The 19,235-nt window shown below is 45.9% G+C and overlaps 1 protein-coding gene across 1 annotated transcript in view; it reads right to left on the bottom strand.

Annotated features, from left to right (window-relative positions):
- Positions 1 to 19,235, bottom strand: part of PTPN9 (protein tyrosine phosphatase non-receptor type 9) — a 61,241-nt gene that overhangs the window by 40,170 nt on the left and 1,836 nt on the right. The gene's annotated exons all lie outside the window — the stretch shown is intronic.

The raw sequence follows: 19,235 nt of genomic DNA, 5'->3' as shown, positions 1-19,235 counted from the left end.
ACCTGGAAAGCAGACAGACAGAGACCACCAAACGTGGCTAGATACCAGAGACGGAGGTACAGGAGGGGGGATGGCAAAGACGGATAAGGAATGGTGTCCCTGGCCTCTGTTTGTCAGAGGGTGGAGATGGATGCAGGAGAGAGATCGCTTGATCATTACCTGTTCTGTTCACTCCCTCCGGGGTACTTGGTGCTGGCCACTGTTGGCAGACAGGCTACTGGGCTAGATGGACCTTTGGTCTGACCCAGTACGGCCGTTCTTATGTTTTTATGACATAAAGGCCACCAGCCATGGCTTGAGGAGCTATATTCCTACCTGCTTTCAACACCACATTGGCTGGGAACCAGCTACCACGACCCAGAGACACAAGCTGTAGAAACGCAAGGGGAAGAGAGACTAACGCCTTGGACAACCCAGGCCAACAAAGAAAGCTCAGGGCAAAGGAAAGAAGAAATTAACCCCCCCCCCCTACACACACACACAGCATTGGTCTGCCCTCTGCCATACCTTGCCTCTACACACACACACACACACACACACACACACACACACACACACACACACACACACACCCACACACCCACCCATTGGTCTTCCCTCTGCCATACCTTGCCTCTCCACAGAATCGTGCAGCTGTAACCCCACACGGGATCTGGAGGAGTGTTAGTTCCCTCAGTGCTCCCCAAGACAACGCTTTGCTTTTCTAGCCAGGACAACACGTTTTTTGGCTAACCGCCAGCTGGCATCCTCCAAAGAGCCCAGCAGAACAAAACCCCAAATATGCTGCTGTGAGAGCACAGGAAGGACGTTCTCATCCCTTCTGGGCTGCTGATCGTTTCACAGATAAATAACTGACAATAAATCTCCAGATAGAAGAAATCCGGAGTCCTCCATCGAATGGGATGCACCACCCAGCAAGTTAGAAAGATGGCTCTCTAGAAAAATATACCACATGTCTATTTCACACAATTCTCTTTCTCCAAGCTACAGCAGCATTGCCAACGCTCGTCATTTCATGCAAGGCTCATGATATTTGGGGCTTTCCCTAGAACCTCAGCACTGGAAGTCGCGTAAATATAGGAGAATCTCGGCTTGCATTAAAACCAGGAGATGATCTCTGAGCGCCAAGGTGCAGCTGGCCAGCTCTCGTTGTTGCCACAGAGGCAATAGGATCTGGGGGATGTTTTCAAACGTCTACGTTTTGCCTTTGAAAATGTCACCCTTGGTGAATAGGGTGCAGGGGTGTAATTCAAGATAGTTGAGTGCCCTCGCTGGCTCAGTCAGTCTGTATGCTGCTGTAAGGCTAAGCAAGTGACTTTACCTGTCTGTGCCTCGGTTTCTCTCCCCCTCCTCTTTGCCTATTTAGATGGGGAGCTCTTTCAGCCCAGGGGCTGTTTCTCAGTCAATATTTATACAGCACCTGGCGTGGTGGAGCCTCAGTCGTGGTTGGGCCTCCATGCCCGATGGTAACACAACCATCAGAGAACAATAATCTCTGTGACACATAGCTCCTCTTCTGAAACGGCCTCTCCTCCGGGGGGCAATTTCCTGGCTCTGCCTCCGCTGACCAGGATGGGATTCTTGGCGTGTTGCACAGATCAGCTCTTTCGGATTTGGCCTGCAGATGGGCCCTTGTGCGAATAACCTGGTCTATACAGTGATGGGATCTTCATAGAGAGGACATATACAAACGTGCCACTCGCTCTGCTCCGTCCTTAGCAACAGCAGCACCAGCCTTGCAATTTCCTCTCTAGTTTTTGTACTGCCCCTTTGAATAAAAGGGAGGGGGGATGCAACTAGCCCAGCTCTATGGGACAGCGACTGTCTCTGACAATCTGCTTATGCAGAGCTAGCACAATGGGGTCCCATTAGCATTTCCTGCTCCTTGGCAGCCCTGTAACACAAGTCATGATCGCGGCCTTAAGGTTGTGGAATAAACTTTTTTTTCGCGCGAGGGGAGAGAAGGAGAGGGGGAGACAACCCTGAAGGTTTTTCCCCACCCTGGTTTTTTTTTTATCTGATGAGTTTCTCCACCATTCCAAAGCACATCCAGCAACAGAACAGAAAGCTTTCGGATACTAGCAATGTGAGTCAACTTGCAATTGGAGCATGAAAACTTTGATCCCACTGAGTGAAACGGGAAGTGATGAGAGCAAAGTTATTGTTTCCAACGAGGCATAACAAGAAGAAAGTCACAGAACTGCCTAGAAGGGAAATGGGAGGAGTCGCTGCTGACGGGAGACAGGGCCATGGAGCGTGGATGAAAACAAGACAGACAGACAAGACAACTATATTTAATACTGTATCAGTTTTAGATGCCAGGTTCAAGCAGTTAAGCATTGGCTGAGTAAATATTTGCAGGGTGCAAACAGTGCATGCACACACACTTAACTTGAAACACATGCATAAGTATTTATAGAATCCAGGCCTTAGATTTACTTGGCTGAAGCTTCATAGTAGGCTAAGTGCTGAAAAAGCAAATGAGTTGGTAAACTTGAATCAGTATTGAAGGGCTGATCCAAAAAGACAGCAAGGCTGAACTCGTTAGTAGACGGAGAACTTGCACATTGTGTTTTGCTTATGGACCTGCAAGTTGGTGCACTGGGCTCCATTATGTTTGAAGGCTCAATACAGGTACAACATGTGTTATGCACCTGGGGCTCCTTTGTGTGGTCTTTTCGTGGTGGTGGACATCTTCCCCCCCGGTAGCTCTTTCATCTGCGTCATGAAAGCCCCCATCACACACATCAACTGGGATAAAGCAAAGGCTTTGCAAGATAGTAGACATAGCCAAAACCTCATATGGTGACAAGTCCAACTCCAAAGCTCTGATAGAACATGCAAACTTACAAATAAAAGCTAGGCCAGCCTCCCAAAGGCACTTGGAGAAGAGAGACTCTGCACCAGGAAATCCAAAGTGACACCCTTTGTTTCTACTCTGGATTGTCACTGGTGTAAATCAGCTGGAAACTAGCCCTCTCTGGGTGTCCCCTGGCATGGCTTTAAGCCAGGGTCAGCAGCTGCAGAGGATTAGAACTATACTCATGAGAACAGGCATTTCCCTAACGACATGAAAACCGACTAAGAACATGCATTCTTAGTCAGCTGATCTATTCATCCACTCGATGCAGCTCCAGTGTAAACCCCATTACAACCACTGGGGGAAATATGGCCTTGTTCCATGAAGTATGGAACTCAGGAGATACAACTTTTCCCTATGGAGACAACTTCTCTCCCCTGTAAGTAGGGTTGCCGGGTGTCCGGTTTTGAACTGGACAGTTCAGTATTTGAGCTTTCTGTTCGGGAAACAAATTGACAAAATATAAATGAGAAAATAGAAATGTCCAGTATTTTCTAAATAAGATATAATGTAGATTGTGATGTAATGTCAAGTGTGTCCAGTATTTTTGTTGAAACTACCTGTAAGGGGGAAATTAATTGCTTTTTCAATTAATGTAAAAAATAAATATTGAGCTAAATCAGTCTCAGACCATAGGGCAGAGCTTACAAATACATTATAAAAGAAATTATATTTGCAATTAATTTCTTCCTTCATTTACCTGCCAAGACTCGAGTTCAGGATTCTGTTTCCCAAGAGATGGTGACAATGTAACCCCCCCCCCCAGCGCAGAGAATGTCAGGGGCTGCCCCCTATTGTGAGCTAAGGGGCTAGCGAGGTCATCTACTTTCAAAGGAGAAACACAAGAACTGTTGAACCAGGATCCTGGCAGGTTGAAATAAAAACAGGCAGTCCCCGGGTTACATGGATCCGACTTACATCGGATCCCTACTTACAAACGGGGTGAGGCAACCCCGCACTAGCTGCTTCCCCCCAGCAGACCAGGGAGACGCGAAGCTAGCGCCCCTCCCCCAGCAGACCAGGGAGACGCGGAGTGGCTTTTCTCAGCAGACACCTCAGCTTGAGAATAAAGGACTGAGGGAAGTGAGGTGTGGGAGAATAAAACTGAGCTCTGGAGAAATGTTTGGCTAGAGTTTCCCCTACAATATGTACCAGTTCCGACTTACATACAAATTCAATTTAAGAACAAACCTACAGTCCCTATCTTGTATGTAACCCGGGGACTGCCTGTATTCCAGTTTCCTTCTTGCAACGCCTTTATTTGTCCTTTTAACGCAACGCACGTAGTGTGTGAATGATTTCAAGCCAAGCCCCGTGATGAGCCATGCATGTACAATTCCCATTAAAGTCGATTGGAGCAGACTGCACCTAACAGAGGACAGAATTTCATGTATTGCTGGCTGTAAGGGAAGCAAGTGCCCATCTGGCTCCCTAAGTATTCTCAGAATAACTACGCTCAGCTATCAATATTACATTCGGAAATGACTCCAAAAATCTATTTCGTAGGGGGAATTGCAGTAACACCAGGGCTGTGTCTAGACTGGCCAGTTTTTCCGGAAAATCAGCCGCTTTTCCAGAAAAAACTTGCCAGCTGTCTACACTGGCCGCTTGAATTTCCGCAAAAGCACTGACTTCCTACTATAAGAAATCAGTGCTTCTTGCGGAAATACTATGCTGCTCCCGTTCGGGCAGAAGTCCCTTTTGCGCAAAAGGGCCAGTGTAAAGAGCTGAGATTTGTTTTCCGCAAAAAAGCCCCGATTGCGAAAGTGGCGATCGGGGCTTTTTTGCGGAAAAGCACATCTAGATTGGCCACGGACACTTTTCCGCAAAAAGCGCTTTTGCGGAAAAGCGTCTGTGCCAATCTAGACACTGTTCCGAAAATGCATTTAACGGAAAACTTTTCCATTAAAAGCATTTCCGGAAAATCATGTCAGTCTAGACGTAGCCCACGAGAATACAACTCAGACCAGAGCCCCATTGTGCTAGGCGCTTTACGGATACATATGAAGAGAAAAATCCCTCCCCTGACGAATTTGCAGTCCAGGTACAAGGGACAGTAAAACAGAAGCACACAGAACTGAAGTGATTTGCACCAAGTCCCAACAGGGTGAATGGCAGAGCCAGAAATGTGCAGGTTTTCCGACTCCGGTGCATTAGCGTTAGCTGGGTCCAGTAGGTAAGTGTCCACCTAAGTTTTTCTATGACCTTCCCCCCCAACCCATCTGTCCCAGACAGTCTCCAAACTCCTCCTTAAACAGCTTATTGGAGCTGTTGTTAAAAGCCTTTGAATTTCTCACTATGGACACACACAAATTCCAGTTAAATGTGCCAGTATGGATTTACCTGTAAATAAAACCCCCTCCGGCAAGCCAAACAACCTCCCCCAGTCAGCTAGTGTTGTTCCGTGCAACACAGAACTCAAGGTATGCATGAAATACAGCTTTTCCCTATGGAAAAAGATTCTCTTCCCTGTAAGAGGGAAATGAATTGCTTTTTCAATAAATGTTTAAAAAAACAAAACAAACCACCTTCCTAAGCCGTTCTCAAACCATAGGGGTGAGCTTAGAGCTTACAAATACATTATAAAAGCAATTATATTTGCAATTCATTTCCTCCTTCATTTACCTGCCAAGATTCTGTTGTTTTCCCAAGAGATGGTGACAAACCAAACTACTTTTAGGTTTAGAGAAGCTGTGAGGGAGCCACAAACAACAGCTGGAGGGGGCTGACAGAGGGCAGAATATTGACGTGTGCCCCTACTTTGAAAAAAAGTTCCTATGGTTTTAAAACTGCCATTCTCTCTCATTTCACTTGCACCCCCAGGATTGTCTTTGTACTCTAAAGCATGTTTTAAGAACAGATGATACGAGAACCAGGTCTTTTATTGCTTAAGAAAGAGATTCATGTTTTCAATTCAATTCCCCTGCCATTTTTTAAAAAGTTATGTATTCTTTTATCATTTTTCTGCCATGTATTTATCAGTCGCCACACTGCAGTCGCGTGAAAGTTTTATTCACCTAGCGCGTGTGATTTTCCTGTTTAGAAAACTTGATATGAGAGAGAGAGAGAAAGGAATCACCACTCTTTTAACACCACTTCATTGCTTAAAAGCTGCCCACATAAAGGACACCAATCTCTGGGACTCCTTTGCTCTAACCCAGAGACCATCTGGTGGGGTGTGTTTAAATCAAGTGTTCAGGATTCAATTATGCCTCCCCTCCCCCTCTCCTCAAACAAACCCTTCAGCCAAACAAAGAACTGAAGTCGCCCAGCCCGTGACATCAAACAGAAAGAGTAGATCTGAAATTGAGGAATTTTCCATTATCCCCTCAGCATTATGCAAGAGCAACAAACAAGAACGAGTAGCCGAGACGGGCTTTCGGGAACTGCTGTGGGAACAGGAAGAATTTGGAAGCTGAAAGCGGCGGTGTAGGATGTCAGGCAGCTCTGGGGAGCCCCAGCGCCTGGCCAGGCAGAGTGACTGGAATTATTCCGCACTATTCAGTGTGAAAAGCTCCTTCGGTCAATTACTTCCTATGGGAGGAAGTGAAGGCCTGAGTTTATCAGCCCTTCACCAGCCACGTGTGACTGGCCTGGGCACTTAGGCCTGGCTCCGCATCAGGATTCTAGCCAAAGGGCAGGATATTGGCACTTGCCACATCCCTTCCAATTGCCTGGCTGCTTCAATGGGATGCTGGTTATCGCACTAGCCATCACGGAGCGGCTTTTAAGCTACCCATGAACACCACCATTTCCACAGTTGCCTGCCCGCAGCAGGGCCTTGCCCGAGCAAGGAAGTTAGGGGAAAACTCCCCACGGGGGCTGCAACAGCGGATGGAATCCTTTGCATAGACCGCGAACATTCCAATGAGCTTTAAGCCAGTGGTGCCCACAACCGCCAATCAAAAGCCAAGCCCCGCCCCCATTGCTGGGGGCCATATAAGCCAACCTGGCAAGCAATGACAGTAACCACAGTCCTCTGGCTCCAAGCCCGGAGCTAGAGCTCCAGAGGGGAGAATTTCTCGCCATGCATGTAGACGTGGCCACCCGCGCGGTGTAATTAACTAGTTTCTTTGTGCTACAGACCTCGCTAGAGCAGAGCCCTTGCGCAGCACCGGGCTCAAACTCCAGCCGCGGGTGCTTCCTCACAGCCGTTTCCTATCAGAGCCTGCTAGGATTCCAGCAGCGTGAACTTCTCAGAGCAGTGCCCAGCCGCTCCTGGCAGGGTCCCCTGAGATTCCAGGTTGCAGGAAAGCAGCCTGCATCCTGCCACGTTAATGATTCTTTCAGGCACTATGAAGTCATCTCTCCCGGGGATGCTATTTGCAATGGCCATCAAGCACTAAGACACCCTCATGCCATCAGTTCTCTTTTGCGGCTCCTGGTGCCCATTTCTTTCCTCCTCCAGGGAGTTGCAGGGCTTTGTCCTTCCTCCCCCGCCCACAACATTATCTCAGCTGGTCTCTCTGGTTAAATACACCAGGGACTCCAACAGGTGCTAGTGTGTCACATTCTAATGCAATTATTAACGCAGGCACATCCTGTTTCCAGCAGATGGTACTTGTGTTTGGGATACTCAAGGCACTGAACGGCGGAGCAGGAGGCTGCACAGGGGCTGCCTCGGTCTAGCCCTCAGGCACACAGCACGTAACAGCTCAGCTGCAGTTCTGCCAGCCAAGAATGGCACTAGACGAGAGATGGCAGTGCCAGAGCTCCAGCAGAGAGCATCTTCAGTCCAACACCACCCCTCCCCCAGCTCTGGGCCTGCTCACTGAGTTACCTGACGTGGGCCCACTCTGGGCTCACACCAGCAGTGACTTCAACGGAAAATATGGGGGAGAACCTTAATTGCAATTATTTCTGAGCTATCTGGGTGGGGAGGGAAATGGCATTATTCAGCCATTAAGAGAGCAGAGATTTTGGGACCCCCCTTACTCAGACATGTACAAAGTCAGTGAAAGTGTCCCCTGTAAACATTCCTCTGACCTTCCATTCCAGCAGTGGGTGGAGAGGGGCAATACTGGGGAGAAGTGTCATTCTAGGGATGTCGGCCCAGCCCCTGGCCTAAGGCCTCCGAGCTACTCCAGTCTAGGCTCTGATGGTGGGCCGAGGGGAGCCAGAGTGCAGTGCGCTCAAGCTACACCCCGGCCTCCACTGGGCAGTGAGGAACTGTGCCCAGAGGCCTTGGGAAAAATCTGCCCCAGGGTACGGAATGCTGGGGGAGGGGGCACAGGAGCAGAACTGTGGGAGGGAAGGGCAGAACGGGGTGGGACTGCAGAGGGAAGGGGTGTGGAGGGTCGCAGCAGGATGTTCTTCAGTTCGGTTCTCAGCTCCACCCCTGCCCCAATTTCCCCTTTCCCTCTTGTTAATCAGACTTCATGCTGAGAGGGTTTGTGCTCTATACCTCCCTTTTTATTAAAAAAAACCCAACAATTTACAGCAGAGAACTTCTGACCAGCCTTCTGCTTCATTCTCTTGGTGTAGGGTTCCTAGTCCGATTCCTGCTGAGATTTTCTTCCTAGCCATCTTCTGCGCCCTGCAAGTTCACTCTGGTCCAGGACCTCACCAGGAGCTTTTCTTGTGGCCACAGCTTCCTGGGCTGGGGGGGTGGGCTGGGATGAGAGGAAGTGGCATAGTGGCCCCTCCCTGTCGCTCCTGGATGCACCACCTTGGTGGTAGATGCTGCTGCTGCCAGCAGGGGCAGGACTTTGCCCGACTCCAGAGGCACACACTGCTAGAGGTGGTGGCAGTGAATTCCCCACCTTCCCAGGGCAGTGGGGCTGAGGCTTTGGGCTTCAGCCCTAGGGAGGCAGAGGGGCAGGCTCCGGCTATGGGGCTTTGTGCTCTAGCCCTGGGTTCTGGGTGCATGACAACAGGCCGCAGGCTCCAGCCGCATGGGTTCAGGCTCCATCCGCCATTCATGGAGCTCCAAGCTCCAGCCCCCAGGTATTTTTGAAAACAACAGGAGAGCAGCCACCAGCAAAAGTTGGCAACTGCACTGTAAAGCTGCCATAAAATTTGTGCTGAGAATCCCTGAGTGGGGAACTCCCCTAAGAACTCTGGGATTCTAGGAAAGTGATTTTGGAAATTACAAGGGGAGCAATTTGAAAATGATTTTGCTGAGCATGCTCAGCTCGGTGCTTCCCTCCCCGAAGCTTATGGGCACGGCTCTAGGCGAGGGTGGGGAGGTGCATGTGAAAACAGGCTCCTGGATCCCGGAGGTTGTAACTGACGAGGCAAGGCTTGGAACGAAGCAGCTTTTCATTTCCAGCGACCTTAGTCTCGGAAACACCTATGGGGAGATCTCTTTGCCTGCAATTAAATCCTGTGCAGTGATTTACAAGAGCCCAATGGACCGCCTTGCATTAGGACAAGAACATAAACAATGTGACTTTTGGCAAGTATTTCTAGGATTGGGATTTTAAACAGGAACATTAGTTGTGTACGGAAAAAAAATCAGATGATAACAGCAGTTGTACAAGTCCCTCTTGGGATGAATAAATTATGGGAATTACAAAATGGCAAAACTGGATAAGTAATTTCTGAGAAAAGAATCATAGAATCATAGAGCTGGAAGAGACCTCAGAAGGCCATCAAGTCCAGCCCCCTGGCCTGGGCAGGACCAATCCCAACTAAATCAACCCAGTCAGGGCTTTGTCAAGCTGAGACTTAAACACCTCTAGGGATGGAGACTCCACTACTTCCCTAGGTAACCCATCCCAGTGCTTCACCATCCTCCTAGTGAAACAGTTTTTCCTAATATCCAACCTGGACCTCTGCCACCACAACTTGAGATCATTGCTCCTTGTTCTGCCATCTGTCACTACTGAGAACAGCCTCTCTCCATCCTCTTTGGAACCTCCCTTCAGGAAGTTGAAGGCTGCTAACAAATCTCCCCTCACTCTTCTCTTCTGCAGACTAAACAGACCCAACCCCCTCAGCCTCTCCTTGTAGGTCATATGCTCCAGCCCCCTAATCATTTTGGTAAAATTACAAGACAGCCAGCCCCATATATGACCAGCCTCCTGGGCTAGTCACGAAGGAGAGTGTGGCGTGAACGGACATAGAAAATAAACTGAGTGGTTCCTTCCAGTTAGGACTAACTGGCACAGCAATGAGAGCAAAGCTTGCACTTGCTTTGCCTTTGCTCTACATTATCAGTCTGGGGCGTTAAACAAAGGACATCAGACTCCAGGAACGCCAGCCCTTGGCGGGGAGATGTCCACAGGGGAAGAAGGAATCCGGACCTGTGCGTCTATTGCATGCTGAGCTACTGAGGGGCCTCACGGAGGGTTATTACTGACAGCAATGCAGGTTTGCCTCAGGTTTGCCTTTAGCGCTGACAGATACACCTTGTGCTGTTGAATGCAGTGGCAGTCCCAGCGTTACGAATTCATTATCAGTGTTTGTGTAGCCTGCTACTTTTCTCTGTTGTCCACTGTTCCCATCATGCTTTGCAGTTTGTAGGGCATTCCGGCGATAATGAATGTCTCTCCATTTTGATTCTAGTTTTTAAATCGCAGTTATGTTGCCGACTCACCTTCGGTGGTAACGGCCCCTACTGTCACTCACAGCTCTCCTGAAGTTCTACCTTTGGGACAAACCTCGTCCTTGCAGCTGGCGTGATGCATCGCTGGGTGTGCTTTTCCTCGGAGCAAAATTTGTTCCACCATTGTTCAAGTTACAGGAAGAAGGAAGAGTTTAAAAACCTTGCTCGTGAATAGGTAAATCAAACGCAGCTGAACTTTAACACTGCACAGGTGGGATTTCCTAAGGCACTCAACCTGGGCCTGAAGTCACCGGGAATTTTAAGATGGGCTTTGGCAGCACAGTTGGGCCAACTCTGAGCACCGCTGAAAATCCTCTTCTATGTACAGTTAAACCTTATCATAGAATCATAAGGATGGAAGAGACCTCAGGAGTCATCGAATCCAAAGCAGGGCCAACCCAACTGAAACATCCCAGCCAGGGCTTTGTCAAGCTAGGACTTAATCTTAGGGAAGGAGATTCCACCACCTCCCTAGGGAACCCATCCCAGTGCTTCACCAACCTCCTAGGGAAATAGCTTTTCCTAATATCCAACCTAGATCTCCCCCACTGCAACTTGACATCTCCGTCTGACATCTGTCACCACTGAAAACAGCTTCTCTCCATCCTCTTTAGAACCCCCCTTCAGGAAGTTGAAGGCTATTATCAAATCCCTCCTCACTCTTCACTTATGTAGACGAAACAAGCCCAAATCCCTCAGTCTCTCCTCAGAGGTCATATGCTCCAGCCCCCTAATCAGTTTGATTGCCCTCGGCTAGACGCTCTGCAATGCATCCACATCCTTTCTGTAGTGGGGGACCCAGAATTGGACGCAATACTCCAGACGTGGCCTCACCAATACTGAATAAAGAGAAATAATCACTTCTCTGGATCTGCTGGAAATTCTCCTCCTAATGCACCCTACTATGCCATTAGCCTTGTTGGCTACAAGGGCACACTGTTGATTCATATCCAAGTTGTCATCCACTGTAATCCCCAGGTCGTCTTCTGATGAACTGCTACTTAGCCAGTCAGTCCCCAGCCTGTACCAATGCTTGGGATTCTTCCATCCCAAGTGCAGGACTCTACACTTGTCCTTGTTCAACCTCAACAGATTTCTTCTGGCCCAATCCTCCAATTGGTCTAGGTCACTCTGGACCCCTATCCCTACCTTTCAGCGTGTCTACCTCTCCCCTTAGCTTAGTGTCATCCGGAAACTTGCTGAGGGTGCAATCCATCCCCTCATCCAGGTCATTAATAAAGATGTTGAACAAAACTGGCCCTAGAACTGATCCTTGGGGTGCTCCACTTGAAAAGGACTGCCAGCCAGACATCAAGCTGTTGATCACTACCCGTTGGGCCTGACAGTCTAGCCAGCTTTCTATCTATCTTGCAGTCCATTTATCCAAGCCATACTCCCTTAACTTGCTAGCAAGAATATTATGGGAGACCGTATCAAAACTTTGCTAAAGTCAAGAAAGATCACATCCACTGACTTTCCCCTAACCACAGAGCCAGTTACCTCATCATAGAAGCTAATCAGATTGTCAGGCATGACTTGCCTTTGGTGAAGCCATGCTGACTATTCCTGATCACATTCCCCTCTTTCAAGTGCTTCAAAATAGATTCCTTGAGGATCCCCTCCCTCCATGATTTTTCCAGGGACTGAAGTAAGGCCGACTGGTCTGTAGTTTCCTGGATTGTCCTCCTTCCCTTTTTTAAAGATGGGCACTACATTTGCCTTTTTCCAGTCATCCGGGACCTCTCCTGATCTCCATGAGTTTTCAAAGATAATGGCCAAAGGCTCTGCATTGACATTTGCCAACTCCCTCAGTACCCTCGGATGCATTAAATCTGGGCCCATGGATTTGTGTATGTCTCACTTTTCTAAATAGTTCTTAATCTGTTCTTTCTCCACCGAGGGCTGCCCACCTCCTTCCCATACTGCGTTGCCTAGTGCAGTAGTCTGGGAGCTGACTTTGTCTGTGAATACAGCGGCAAAAAAAGCCTTGAGTACTTCAGCTTTTCCCAAATCATGTGTCACCAGGTTACCTCCCTCATCCAGTAAGGGCCCCACACCCTTTCTGATCATCCTCTTATTGCTAATATGCCTGTAGAAATCTTTTTTGTTACCCTTCACAACCCTTGCTAGCTGCAATTCCAACTGTGCTCTCGCCTTCCTGATTACTCCCCTGCATTCTTATTTATACCCCTCCCTAGTCCTCTGTCCAAGTTTCCACTTATAAGCTTCCTTTTTGTGTTTAAGATCACCAAGGATTTCACTGCTAAACCAACCTTGCTGATAAAAGGCTTCCCATGGTAAACGAAGTCAATCAACCATAAGGTCTGGTCTACAATAAAAAGTTACATCCACTCAGCTATGTTACTAAGACATCTGTGAAAAATTCACACCCCTAAGCATCATAGTTAAGAACATATAAACGGCTGTACTGGAAAAGACCAAAGGTCCATTTAGCCCAGCAGCCTGTCTGCCATCAGTGGCCAGCTCCAGGTGTCCCAGAGAGGGTGGACCGAAGACAATGATCAAGCAATTTGTCTCGTGCCATCCATCTCCAGCCTCTGACAAACAGAGGCCAGGGACACCATTTCTATCCCCTGGCTAATAGCCTTTTATGGACCTAACCTCCATGAATTTATCTAGCTTCTCTTTAAACTCTGTTATAGTCCTAGCCTTCACAGCCTCCTCTGGCAAGGAGTTCCACAGGTTGACTATGCACTGTGTGAAGAACTTTCGCTTATTAGTTTTAAACCTGCTACCCATTAATTTCATTTGGTGTCCTCTAGTCCTTATTTTATGGGAACTAATGAATAACTTTTCTTTATTCACCCTCTCCACACCACTCATGATTTTATAGACCTCTATCATATCCCCCCTCGGTCTCCTCTTTTCCAAACTGAAAAGTCCCAGTCGCTTTAGCCTCTTTTCATATGGGACCCATTCCAAACCCCTAATCGTTTTAGTTGTCCTTTTCTGAACCCTTTCCAAGGCTAAAATATCTTTTTTTGAGGTGAGGAGACCACATCTGTACACAGTATTCAAGATGTGGGCGTACCATAGTTTTATACAGGGGCAGTAAGATATTTTGTGTCTTATTTTCTATCCCTTTCTTAATAATTCCTAACATCCTATTTGAATTTTTGACTGCCGCTGCACACTGTGTGGAAGTTTTCAGAGAACTATCCACGATAACCCCAAGATCTCTCTCCTGATTTGTGGTAGACAAATTAGCGCCCATCATACTGTACGTATAGTTGGGGTTATTTTTTCCAATGTGCATTAATTTACACTTAGCCACATTAAATTTCATTTGCCATTTTGTTGCCAATTACATTTGCCATCTGTGAAAAATCCACACCCCTAAGCATCATAGTTAAACTAACCTAATCCCTGGTAAAGATAGCACTAAATCAGTGGAAGAACTAGTCCATCACATCCCTACCACCTCTCAGGGCGGTGGATTATCTATACCATTGGGAGAGGTTCCCATTGACATAGGCTGCGTCCAGTGCTTTTTTTTTTGTCCAGTGCTGGTACTCCAGGGGAAAAGTTGTTGTGCTCTGACTGGAGGTGCCAGCACTGTATCTGGAGGTGCTGGCACTGTGTACCGGGAAGTATCATCACAAAAAAAAAAACCCACTGGCTGTGTCTTCACCAAAGCTCTGTGGCTGTGCTCTCCCATAGCAAATCAGGTATAAACAAGCCCTAATTTCCCTGCATGTGTGTTAGCTTTGCAGAACTCAGTTTGCATTCCAATCATTTCAACACATCAGATCAATGTTCATTTTAACCATTTTTTCTCCTAATTTTTATCTATTGAATTTTCACAGTTACAGGAAATTAAGATTAAGGGGGTAGGGGTCACACAGTTATTTAATTACCATCTAGATTAAGTTCTCAATCAGCATTTTTCCTTATCTGTAAATTTCTATCATCAGTGAAAATATTTCCCCCTCATCTGTTTGCATGTGTACCATGAGCTTGAAGTTTATGGACATTTGCCAGTGCAAATCTAATCTTTCCAAGCCTACACATATACAATGCTGAATTTCATCTTTTCCTGTACCCACATACCTGTTCAGCATAAAACGTGTGGAGTAGCAAGAAAATGTAACTATGTGAAAGCAAAGCATTGGAGGTAGATGGGATTTGCGTATCTAAGTGCTTGCCCAAACAGGAAGTTTAACCAGTTGTGCCAGTATAGTTAAACTGATATAACCCCACATGTGAACACTTATTCTAGGGTAAGAGGGACTTTTTTTGGCTTAGTTTAAACAGCTACGAAATTGACATAAGATAAACTGACAATAGCCACCGTAGTTCTTTAAATCTGTGCCTCCCGTTCTAGCGGTATAGCTTTCCCATGCAGACAGTCATGAACAGACTGCTGGAATTGCACAACTCTATTTTGCACAGCTCCACAGTGCTGCAAGCTTTTTCTTCTTCATTTTTAAACAAGGGAATTAAATGCAAGGTACCTAACTTAAAGCAATGCTGGGAATGCGCTTTTATTGGGCAGGAACTGCAGTTGTAATGGGTAAACTTAATTCATCCGTGCTGTACTTGCAGAAATCTGGACTACAAGGGAGGCTGTTAAGGTAGTAAATTAATACAGAGACAGCCTGATATGCAACCATGCCTTAATTGTAAAAGCATTTTTCTGGACACAGTTTAAGTCTTGTCGACCTGGATCTCACCAGAGTCTCCCATGCAGACTCACTTGCAGTAGACACCTAAACACTGCAGATCAAGTACTTAGATGTCCAAATGACTGAAAATGTAGCCACATATAATTATGGCCTAAAACTTTACCAGTAATTATTTGTGGATGCAAATGGGGAAGGCAAGCTTTTGAACATTTGTCCCATTTTTAAAAACAGACAAGGAAACACAGCTACAAGGATTTCAACTTTTGCACTTCCTAACTTTGTCACTGTAAGTTTGCAACCTTAGCATCGCATTTACATGAAAGTTTGCATGCATTTATATTTAGGATTTATGCAGCTTGTTTGCCCTTAAGGCTTAAAACTTCATTTTCACTGCCTCGTACCTCTCCAAACACACACACCTTTTAGGGCTTATCCTAAAGGTGAGCTCTCTGTGTGTGCGTGATCTTAGAGATTAACATATTTATTATGGCATAAGCTTTCGTGGGTAAAACCCACTTCATCAGATGAATTGGAGTGGAAGTTACAGAAGCAGGAGTGTATATAAGGAAGTTGCTTGTGTTAATGAAGCTAATCAAGTCAGGCTGGAAATGGGTCACTCATAGCATTTGGTGTGGAGATGTGAATATTCAGAGAGGAAATTGCCTTTGTAATGCATTAACCAGTTGAAATCCTTATTCAGTCCTAAGTTGATAGAGTTGAATTTGAAAATGAATTCCAATTCAGCTGTCTCCCTTTGTAACCAGTTTTTGAAATTCTTTTGTGCAAGGATGGCTACTTTCAAATCCATTACTGAATGTTCAGGGAGGTTAAAGTTTGTTTTGCAATATAAATAATTCAGGCATTCACTCCCAAGTATTAATAACCTCAGATGCCCTAACAATTGATCTAAACTAGTGCTTGGGTTACAGTAATAATAAAAAATAATTTTAAATAAATTGTTGGCATCATGTAACCTGGAGAGATATTGTTCTTTGATTATCATTCTCTGTCACTTACCTCTAGCAAACCATCTCTATCCTACAGAAAGAGTCTTCTATTATTATTCTGCCTTTAAAGTGTAATAGTTCACGTCACTGCTTGAAGCTCAAGATAATCAAACAGAAACAGATGGGATTTGTTTAAAGTCTCATCATTAGAGACATGCTATTCATACAGGAGTAGGCCTCAACATTCTATCCAGATCAGAGTGGACCGATTTAAATAGCCCATTTTAAAAATCAGCAAGCTGAGAAATCCTTGAATTAAAACTGATTTGAATCTTGTTTTGCATTGGCACTTATTAGTTTCCCTAAAGAATGATTCATTCTCATTGCTAGGTAACCTTTAAAACATGTCTATTTCCAACTAATTACAGTCTTTATACTACAGTTAGCACTTCTTTTTGATAACCAAAAAAATACAAAATGTCTATGCATTTTTAATCAATGCAATAGTTTGAGATGTAATCAGAGTCTTATTTTTTACATTTTTATTAGAAAATGGTGACTGATGCATTTTTTATTTACTAGATTTTTTTTTTTTTTTTTACTTGTGATTTCTGTCAAGCTTCATTTGGATGGAAATTTGAACTCAACTCAAAATGCACAAAATCAATTATCTCCATTATACTGGACTTACAAGAGAAAATATACATTTATCAGAAGACATTTTGCATTTAAAACTAGATGGCTTATTAAGCCCTTGAGGGTACTTGTACCACTGGTTGAGAAACACTGATCTAGTCCAATGCCCCCCCCACACACACACACAGCAGGACTACGTATTATCTAGATCATCCCTGACTGTTATGTAACCCCACTCTTAAAAATAAACAAGCAGACTGCCATTTGTAGCATAAAAATCTGTAGACACACTATCAAGGTCAAAATGGATAGAATTATTTTTTTCTAGTTCAGAAGAACCATTAGTTCTTTTCCCCTACAGGCCTCTCCTTGGATTTTTGAGTCTTGAGTGCTGAATAGATTTCTGCTTCCTAGTGCAACAGTAGTAACCAAGGGTTTTGTAAGTCTCCCCTGAGAGACTGAGGTAACAGAGTTTACCTGTGAATCTCAGTCAAGCCAGGCTTTCTCCGCAACAATAGTTTGAAGGTAACAAAAAGAAATTGACATCAAGTTTAATAAGTAATGGCGAGGTAGCCGTGTTAGTCTGAGCTTGGTAAAACGAAAGAGAAAAAATTATGTAGCACTTTAAAGACTAACAAGATAGTTTATTAGGTGATGAGCTTTTGTGGGGCAAACCACAAAAGAAGTGGACCCACTGAAGAAGTGGGTCTGCCCCACGAAAGCTCATAATAAACTATCTTGTTAGTTTTTAAAGAGGTACATATTTTTTTTCCTTTTGTTTAATGTGGAGCCCTGATTTACACAGGCATTCTAGCTATTGCAGTTTATCGATAACATCACAAGAATCATCTTGATTTGTAGAGCAGTTTCTGATCATTGATAAGAATAAAAAGTTTAGACAGGTCACGAACCAGCCAGGAACTCGGACATAGTGGAGGAGTAAGATGTGAGGGTAATTAATCACTGGAACACTTTTGCAAGGAGCAGGGTGGATTTTCCATCACTGATCAGTTTTAAATTACAATTGGATTTTTTCCCAAAACGCTCTTCTAGGAATTATTTTGGGGAAGTTTCCTGGCCTGTATTATAGATTTGTCATACCCGATTGGAGCACTGATCTGAGACAGGCAGCACTAATTAAGGATTCAGAAGACGAGAAAAAACTGTAATACTTTGGACAATTGTGCAATAATGTGACAAGGAGAACTAAGTCTTACCTGACCCCTGCAGCAAGAACCTTACTTATCCTGAAACATGGGCTCTGATTAACCTCACCTTCGATTTCATTACTACAGTCTCTCCAGAGACCAATAAGGAGAAAGGTGTGGTGAGCAAACATGCCTAGGAGTTAGGAACTCTGAGTTCCAGTCCCAGCTCTTATACTGATCCCTGCGGCCTTGAGCTAAGTCACTCACAAGCACGGTGCCTCAGTTTCCCTAGCTGTAAAATGGTGATCATAATTCACACTTCACAGGGGTGTTTGGAGGATTGATTTATTAAAGACACGTTGAAAATATAAAGCAAAGAATATCTTTCTTAAAAAAAAAAAATCCAGGCCCCCTTTTCTGACTGTTTAAAACCTAGCAGTCACGTTTTACCCTGATCTCACACAGAAGCCAGCTGTTAAGGGTGACTTGATATTGTAATGACCAGTGGTTCTGCAATGAATGCCTATGCAGACCCAGGGACTTGACTTCAGTGGGACTCAGCACAGGAGTCTGCTTGTCCGGAGCTCACCTCGCTTTATTTGCACTGAAACCAGAACCTGGTGGAGCCATGGATGTTTTACAGCTCCAAATCAAGCAGAATCAGCCTGTCTATAACAGACGCTGCAGTTGCCTTCCCCAAAATCAGCAGATACTTTTCTTGGCCAGACCGAGGACTACTCTGGACTGCTCAGAGGACACCAGTCTAAGCCTGGGCAGAAAGGGAGGCGTTGCTGTGAGTCCATGAGGGTAGCAGAGACGAGTGGGGACAAGGACAGGAGAGAAGGGAAGGGGAGAGAGCCAGGCCCTGCAGGAAGCAGCTGCGGGCACAGAAGAGTTAATGCTACAGACTATAAAAGAGTTCTCATCTTTAAAGAGCACAGGGGCATGGGAAAATCAGGGCTGGCTTGAATCAGCAGCCTGAGCCATACACACCAGCTTTCCGCTCCATAACCAGGATGAGGTTAACACTCCCCCAACCCCTGATAAAATTCACAGCAGTCCCTATATTTATAAGTATGCAACATCCTCCTGCAGTGACGCAACCCAGTGACAAGAAGATGTGAACGTCACAGGGAGGAATGGGGCGTGGGAAGCAACAAATCTTAAAATCCAGCCTTGGCGAGAGCGAAATGAAGAGGGCAAAACAGGAAAAGAGGGTGGCTGCAGTTTAAAATGGGGGAGGGGATAATCCCGGTTATCTCCTCCTACTTCCACTGCACATTTTGTGGGGGGATAGCAGGGCACATGTCAGGAGTGTCCAGTAAGGTGCACAGCACTCACGGCAAGGTGGACAGCCCCATTTCCTGGATGGGGAAACTGAGGCCCAAAGGCAAAGCCACTCCCTCCCAAGGTCACACACGGAAGCAGGTCCAGGAAGAGATACCAGCG

The sequence above is a fragment of the Pelodiscus sinensis genome, chromosome 14 (genome assembly GCF_049634645.1).
Source record: "Pelodiscus sinensis isolate JC-2024 chromosome 14, ASM4963464v1, whole genome shotgun sequence".
Lineage (NCBI taxonomy): Eukaryota > Metazoa > Chordata > Testudines > Trionychidae > Pelodiscus > Pelodiscus sinensis.
The sequence above is the reverse complement of the archived record's forward strand: the minus strand, read 5'-3'. Positions and strand labels throughout refer to the sequence as shown.